Source organism: Lissotriton helveticus, chromosome 11 (genome assembly GCF_964261635.1).
Source record: "Lissotriton helveticus chromosome 11, aLisHel1.1, whole genome shotgun sequence".
NCBI classification, from domain to species: Eukaryota; Metazoa; Chordata; class Amphibia; order Caudata; family Salamandridae; genus Lissotriton; species Lissotriton helveticus.
This window is the reverse complement of record NC_136072.1, coordinates 1179939124-1179948033: the sequence shown is the minus strand read 5'-3', so window position 1 is coordinate 1179948033 and position 8910 is coordinate 1179939124. Positions and strand designations below refer to the sequence as shown.

The 8910-nt window shown below is 38.6% G+C and overlaps 1 pseudogene; it reads right to left on the bottom strand.

Moving 5' to 3' along the window:
- Positions 1 to 302: 302 nt before the first annotated feature.
- On the bottom strand, positions 303 to 620 carry LOC144791613 (small ribosomal subunit protein eS21 pseudogene; annotated as a pseudogene).
- Positions 621 to 8910: the final 8290 nt, after the last annotated feature.

Below are 8910 nucleotides of genomic sequence, written 5' to 3'. Positions count from 1 at the left end.
AGCCTAAATTGATGTCAGTCTTTAGTGGGCACGTTCAAATTGGGTATTCATGTTAAACGTATGTGCGATTCAAAAATCCTATCTTGGTCTATTTGTTGTCTTTGTTAGATGCTTGTCTTTTATTCTTTTTTCCATTCATTTCTTTCTTTTTCAAAAGAACTATATTTATTTTGTTTTTTTCTTTAAATTCTTTACTTTCCTCTCCACTCAATTTCTTTCAATGATGTCTAATATTCATGGTATTAAACGTTCACCTTTATTCTTCAAAAGTCATGACAATTACAAAATAAACACACACAAAATTGTGCATTTTCTTTTATTTCACATGTTCCAGTGCCACAAAGAAATCCTTGTTAGAAATTCTTGGAGACAATTCCATCGTTCTTGACATGTCGGAGGATAGAGTCATCAGACTCACCCATCCTACGAATTGCACCGCAGATTGCATATGTTTTGAAGTGTCTAACGACTCTGCCTGTGACCATGTCAACCTCAGCTATGTTCATCTGGATAGACGCTTGGTCCTTGGCACCAATGATTCTGTTGCTGGCAGAGCATTTACGAGGAACGTGCAGGTACACAAACTCGCCAGCGTCGTTCTGCATGATTACTTCAGTACAGTGTCAAGCTGACCTGCACCTGCAACAAATGGTCGACAACGAAAAAACTTGTGTCTTTTAATGTTAAAGGTTTACTGCATCCTGTTAAATGTATTAAAGTTTTGGATTACCTGGCTAGGCATCAGGTTGATATTTGTTTATTAGGGGAGACTCATGTTGATAACACTATTCCAGCGTAAATGAACAAAAAAAGGGTTGGTAATATTATTTCTTCACCTGCTCTCAATAAGAAAAACAGAATTGCTCTTTTATTTGCAAAAAAACCCTGAATTTTCAAATATTACATAAGTATTCCAATTCTAATGGTAGTTTTTTTATAGCTAAAACTAAAATTGATGACATGGCCCTACAGTGTTTAATATATATGGTCCTACGAAGGATGACCCTGAGTTTTGATCTTTTTTTTACATCAGTGGTCATTAAATTGGGTATTGTTCCACTTATTATTGGAGGTGATTTCAATCTTATAAGTGGTCCTTTATCAGATAGGTGTTCTCAAATCAAATATTTCCCTCCAAAAGCTTTTTTTGCTCCTATTTTTTTTTTAAATCAACTTAATTGGTGGATATATGGCGTTTACATCAGTCAACAGACAATGTACTTTATTTAATCATCATAATTCATATTCTAGATCAGATTTTTTATTAATATCCAGTCATTTAGTTCCCTCTATTTCTGAACCCACTGTCCAAAATATTGATATTTCGGATCATGTGCTTGTCTCATGCAATTTACATCCTACAGTCTCTTAACAGTCTCAAGGAAGATCGCACATGAACACCAATAATGTTCTTAACAACAACAACAAACCCAAAATGTTATATTCAATTCATGATTAGTTTAATCCTGATGGTTCTACATCAATTGTAAACAGATGGGATGCCTTTAAGGCTTACATCAGGGGGGTTAACATTTCAATTATGGCTCATAATATTAGGACATTTTAGTAAACAAATTCACAAATTAGACAAAAAATTGCCAAATATGCTCTTTTTTATTGCATCCATTGACATTGAAAACAAAATACACCTTCATAAACTTTGCTATGAATTGAACTCTATATTAAGCACTTGAGCACGCATACAAATATCTATTTCAAAAGCTAAATTCTGTTTTAATGCAAATTGATCTGGAAGATTTTTAGCAAGCTATCTGCGTAATAAGAAAGATAAAACTCAAATTAGTGCTATCCACAAATCTGCTATATCTCATACAGCAATAGTAAATGAATTTAATAATTAATATTCAGAGTTATATAATAAACCTCTACAAATGATTTACAAATTATTCATAATTTTTTAGAGAACTGTGGTTTACCTCAAATTTCTCAATCAGCTAGAGATAAATTAGATATGCCAATTTCTTTTGATGAAGTACTCTCAGCTATTAAATCACTCAAGTTGTGTAAATCTCCAGGCCCGGATGGTATTCCAGCAGAGGATTATAAAGAATTTGCTGCTCTCCTGTCACCACATTTATTAAAATTATTTTCTGATTTTAGTCTTACAGGAACAACAGCAGGCTCTTTTTTTGGAAGCTTTGATTATAGTCCTTCCAAAGCCAGATAAAGACCCCTCTATGGTTTCAAATTATCATACTATTTCCTTGATTGATCAGGATTGTAAACATTACGGAAAGATCCTGGAAACAAGATTAGCTTCAGTATTGCATTCCATTGTGCATGTTAATTAATAAGGTTTCATGAAAAATATACAGTCAATAAACAATGTAAGATTATTATTCCATACCATCGAAAATGATGCATCATTAACTCAACTGTCTAGCCTTCTAGATTCAGATGCAGAGGAGGCTTTTGATAAAGTACAGTGGCCATATCTCTTTCATACATTCGCTAGGCAAGGGTGCCCGTTATTGCCTTTACTTCTCTTATTTGCAATAGAACCTTTGTTACTTGCGATCAGAAATTCAATTAAATTGAAGGTCTTACTATTAATAATGTTCCTATGAAAACCTCTGCATATCTTGATGACATACTTCTCTGTATTGGTAATCCGGCTTCATCAATTACTTCATTATTAAATATAATTAGTACTTATTCTCAATTTTCAGGAAACTCACTAAATACTAAAATAACAGATTTTTTCCCCTTACACATTCATTGTTTACCAGTTATGGTTAACAACAAAGATGTCATTTGGGTCAATGATAAAATCAAATACATGGGTATATTATTTTCACATAATATAAAACAATCAATTTTATTGAACTGTGAATGTATTTTAGACAATATCAGAAAAAAAATTCAAAAATGGTCTGCACTTCATTTAACCTGGTGGGGGAAGATAGATTCGATTAAAAAGGTTATTACTCCAAAGATCTTCTACTTTCTCTCCAAGATGCCTACACAGATTCCTCTTCAATTCTATAAAAAAACTAGATAGCACCAGATTTATTTGGAATACCAAACCTCCTCATACAAGCTATAAGAAATTGATGGTAGTCAAGATCAATGGTGGTTTAGGTTTACCTAATTTTGTAAAGTATCACAAAGCATTCATTTTAAAGCAAAGTATGTTATAGATTTAAGCTGTGACTCCTACTTGGCTTAGTATTTAACAAAACATGGTTGCCCCGTTTCCATTGCCTGTATTAGTCGCCATGTCTAATTTAACGAGTTTGCTTCAGAAATCAATAATTGTGAAATCTACAAAATAAATATTACATCATCAGTAGAGAGCAAAGTGTAGTAAGGAGCAGAATAAAGTCATCAGGGGTTGCCGAAATGGTGCCCAAGTCTTCACAGGTCAGTGTGCTCCCTCCTCCCCTGTGTTCAAAAGGATGCACCTGTGTGCCTTTGGAGAGATACTGTGACCTGTGAAGACTTGGGCACCATTTCAGCAACCCCTTATGACTTTTCTCTGCTCCTTACTACAATGTGCTCTCTACTGATGACGGTCTAAACTCAGAAACACATGTCTACAGATAGCAACACTACCATCACCAACTTTGGTGAAAGACTACAGCAGCTTTGAAAGTAGGCATACTGCATTTACTAGGATGCAATTGGGTGAACTGTGCTGTGATTAAAGGCAGTGTGTTTCCCCCCCCCCCCTGTGTTCAAAAGGCTCCCTTGAGACAAAGAGCTGATGAGCTCTCCTGGGATGCACCTGTGTGCATGTGGAGAGGTACTGTAACCTGTGAAGATTTAGGCACCATTTCAGCAACCCATGTTGACTTTTCTCTGCTCCTTACTACTTTTTACTCTCTACTGATGATGGGCTAAACCCAGAAACATGTGTCTAGAGATAACAGCACTACCTGCACCAACTTTGGTAAAAGACTACAGCAACTTTGAAATGAAGCATACTGCATTTACCAGGATGCAATGGGGTGAACTGTGCTTGGATAAGAGGCAGTGTGCTCCCCCCCCCACATTTCCTATGATGATGGGGAATGTGTATGTCATACAAGTCCTCACCCTGTGAAAAAATCAGTTAAGGGGGATAATGACAAAGGATCCCTCCATATACTGTGCCGTAGTAACCCCTCCATTTAGTATCCCTTTGTAGCAGTTGGGGGGGGGAATACCTTAGTAACAGGTAGTGGGGATATACCACTTTCCTCACTTTCTGGACATGGCAGCAGAATGGCAGGAGGAGATCTCTTCACCCACAGCTTGTGGCACACCACTTCTGCACCATAGACCAGTTGCCATGGATGTTAGATGCCATCAATTTCAAAAATGTCAATTTTAATAGAGACATCCCCAGCCCTCATGCCACACCAATATTGCAATTCACATCGCCCGCACTTCATCGATGTGACAGTTGTCTGAGATGCCAGGGGCACCTTCACTAATGTTGTCTACCACTACTGTGAGGCCCCAGAGAGTGCCCATTGATGCACCCAGGTTGCACTTCCGGTGCTATGTTCACATAATGGGAGTGCCTCTGTCCTCTCCTGTAGTGGCGTGGAAGATTATTCTAGCTCTCTGCTTCTTGCACAACAGAGGAAGAGACACTTTTTTGTGCCTGTTTCTCAAGGTGTTCCATTGGGAATCACAGGTCTTATACAGACATAATGGGGGGATGGGCATACATGGAAGTAATTTATTTTAATTTTATTTTGAGTTTATTTCTGGAATGGACACTTTCTAAGTGTGTTTTTACCCCTTTTCTGGTAATAGATATGGTAAGTATTATATTATGAATTTTAGAACTGGCCTTTGTGCAAGGTCACCTCGGATGTTTGCCTTCCTTTGTTCAACCCATTTTTGTTGGCTTTTAGGACTCTGTGCCCTTGTTTCCTGCTAACCAGTGGTGAAGTGCTTATGCTTTCTCCTTAAAACATGAGGAAATTGGATTACACGTAAATGGCACATTTCATTTACTTGTATTTCCCTAGTAAATGTACTACATGTACCCTGGGCTTGCACATTTAATGCTACTAGTGGGCTTGCAGCTCTTATTGTGTCACCCACCAACGTAGCACTTTAAAACGTGTCTCCAGTCTGCCACTGAAGCCTGTAGTTTTAAACTGCCATTTCTACCTGGCATAAGAAACATTTTGCGGGGCCTAAACCTTTCATTTTAATATTTTCAATTCACTCCTAAGTTAGTTCCTAAAGGCTCAAAGGGCAAAGTGCGTGGTATTTAAAAATGATGGCCCCGATGTAGGTAAATCTAATTTACCGACTCATAAATACCGAATTTTACTGATTCGGTATTTATGAATCGGTAAATTAGAAGGAGGCAGATGTAGGTAATTTTTAAATAACTATTACCGAATCTGTAAGATTCGGTATTTACCGATTCTGTAAATACCGAATCGGTATTTTCCATTGATTCCTATGGGCTTTGAAGCGCATAGGAATCAATGGGAAATACCGATTCGGTATTTACCGAATCGGTAAATACCAAATCCTGGCAGGGGGAACGGGGTGTCACTTTAACACCCTGTAGCACCCCAATTTCAGGCTTGTGTGCCATGTGGCACACAGACATGCCCTAAGGGCATGTCTGTGTGTCACATGGCATAGGTGTACATGCACAGATGTGCATGTACACTGGATTTCGGTATTTTACCACCCAATAGGATTGGGTGGTAAATACCGACTCCTAAAGGGCCTGTGGCACTCTTTGAAGTGCCACCTACATCTTGATTTACAAAATCGGTAAATTTATTGATTTGGTAATTTACCGATTCTGTATATTTACCGAATCGGTAAATATACCGATTCTGTAAATAAGATGCCCCCTCCATGCCAAATCCAAAATACCGGTCGGTAACGGCCGAATTCGGCCGTGACCGACCGGTAAATGGCGACCTACATCTGGGCCAAAGAGTGTACTTCTGTATTTGCATGTCCAGAGAGAAAAACAATTCCAAAGTCGTTTTCACTGTAGCAAGGCTCTCTACCTCCTAGACCCTACCCTGAGTTACCTTATTACACATAATAAGTGATAACTTTAGTTTGGGGAGCAGATAGAGAAATTATGTTTACACCAAATCAATTATACTTTTAATTGTCTTTAATGGCAAAGTCGGATTCTAGATTTTAATTTTGAAAATGCCTCTTTTAGAAAGTTGCCTTTTTCATACCTAACATTTCTGGGGCATTCTATCTTTTCTTTGCCCATCTCCGCCAAGCATCACATTGCCCAAAAACTAAGAGTGCCATTCACATGAAAAAAAACACTGTCATATTTTGTTCGGGAATGTTATCTTTTGATATATATTTTTTAATTAAATACATATTGATTCCAAATCATCGATGTGTCAGCCAAGGACAAACAGAGACTGACAACAAGACTCATTCCGTGATTCCTAATCAGTCAGAAGACTGATTACGAATGTTAGCCATGTAACTCTAGAAAATCACAGATGCATGCAGACCCCAGACAGCCTTCAATCACAGCTCCCCTCAGAAGCATCACAGGATTCTTTTTATTTATCTGTCTCCCAATGCCCAGGAAGCTGCTGGTCACTGTGATTGTCCAGTCCTGAAGCTGCTCAGTCAGCTGGGGTGGATTACTTTCACACTCCTTGTGATCCTCAGCACTGGGTCTGCACTCTGCAGGCCCCACCTGCCCTGTACTGTCCAGCAGAATGAATGTGTGACTGGCACTTCACACAACACACAAACAAACAACATTGAGAGGCCTGCAGCAGCAAAGAGAGGCCCTGTCTGTTCTGGAGGTGCAGGTGTGCAGTGGGAAGGAAGCCAAGCGTGATGCCCACTCACTGCCTCCTCTGCCACTCTTGCACACTAATGGCTTATGACAGACCTTACACATATATCCACACCCTGCACCCATAGATCGGTGTCTGCAGGATCATTACATGTCACTTAAGTGGGTTTACTTGTCACTTAAGCAGCAAGTCTGGTTGTTGCGTCAGAGGGGTAGAAATGCCTTGAGCCAATTATTATTGTTTGTTTATTGTCATAAGTTAATAAAAACCATCGCAATATTTTTACAATTAATACAAAATAAAAACTTTGTTTGCAGTATAATACATCACATTTCTAATTGATCCCCGCACATTAAGTTGCAATCAATGCTGAGTAATTAAAATACTTTGTTTTTCAAATTGATCAGTTTAAAATGTGCAAGTTGACATTACAGGAATAAGTAAGTAACATTTGTATTGTATTGTTAATTAAAATCTTACAATTAGAGCACTCTTTAATATACAACTTTTAAAACCTAACAAATAAGTCTAAAAATTCATAATAGTCTATTCTTGCAGGTTCCTCAGATACTAACACAGAAAAATACTTTTATAAACATTAATTCAGATCAACGATTTACTAAAACATTTACAAACAAAATACTAATTTTACTAGCCTTTAAAATCGTTGTTTATGTGCAAATGTATCTGTATAGTGCAAAAAGATTTTTGTATAGTGCAAAAACATTTTTTCCCTAGCTATTTATTATTTCCAAATTTTGGTGAGCTTAACTCACAGGCATCCATTTTCTTTTTTACAAGTATCAAAAATTATAGGAATACAATAAAGCATTTTGCATTTCAACATGTTGTTGTTGCAGTTCCTTCAGTTTTGACCAATCACATTCAACTAACTTGTTGCGTCAAACTTAGATCCCTAGGGGCAGATTCATGTTTCCTGGGGCATCCCTGCAAATCAGCAGGAATGCGCCAGGAAAGATGTGTGATGCAAGTTTACCCTTGCACCACCACAAATGCGCCGCATTTACAATGCGACGCATCATAGCGCAAGGATAAACAGATGCATGTCGCATCTGCCGGCATAAGGTTGGCGCAGTGCTGGAGTTGTGTCTCGTTCGTGACGCAACTCCAGTACTGTTCCAACCCTGCCTATGTACAACATGGTGCGTCAAGCCTTACGCCTGCTTCAAGCAGGCGCAAGGTTTTGACGCAGCGGCGTTGGAAAAGTGACTGAGCGAAATCTTGTAGATTTCACTCAGGCACTTTTCCGATGCATTCCTGCGACGGAACACCCCTCCCTGCGCCAGAACGCCCACATGAAACCTGACGCAGGTTTTAAGTGGCGCAGGGCTTTACAATGTGACGCACCTCCCTAGATGCGTTACGTTATAAATGCCCTGCAGCATGGCGCTAGCTTTACGCCGCCACTGCGTCACAGGAGTGACAAAACGGTGGCGCAAAAGTGGCCTACTGGGCTTGTAAATCTGCCCCCATAAGTCAACTGTATTGGGTATTTCTAATGAAGATAACCTTGAGCCAATGGTGAAAGGTGGGCCATGTCATTGTCCACCTAAAACAGCATGTTACAAGAGTGAAAAACGACCATGTGACCGCACACCTTACGTCCGAGACTCTCACACCCATAACCACAACTACGTCTCGTGGTACATCTAGGGCTACCATGTGATGCTATACACTACTCCTCACAACCGGTGCTCTTTGCATTAGGCTCTCAACAATATATATTTTGGAAGAATATTTACACTTAAGTCAAATCCAATTTCTCAGGGCCCGATTCACAGAACTAACTTAAGACAAAATCCTGCACTTACTACCATTTTGGTATTCACAGAAGGCACTTACTCATTTCAGTATTCACGGAGGTTAGGAGTGCTAACTTTAAGACTCCTAAATGCCTTCTGTGAATACCAAAAGTCTTAAAATTAGGATTTTTCTCAGTTTAGTAGTAGTAAAGTTAGGACTCCTAACTTCTGTGAATACCGAAATTAGTAAGTGCCTTCTGTGAATACCAAAATGGTAGTAAGTTTAGGATTTTGTCTTAAGTTAGTTCTGTGAATCGGGCCCTGAGAAATTGGATTTGACTTAAGTGTAAATATTCTTCCAAAATATATATTGT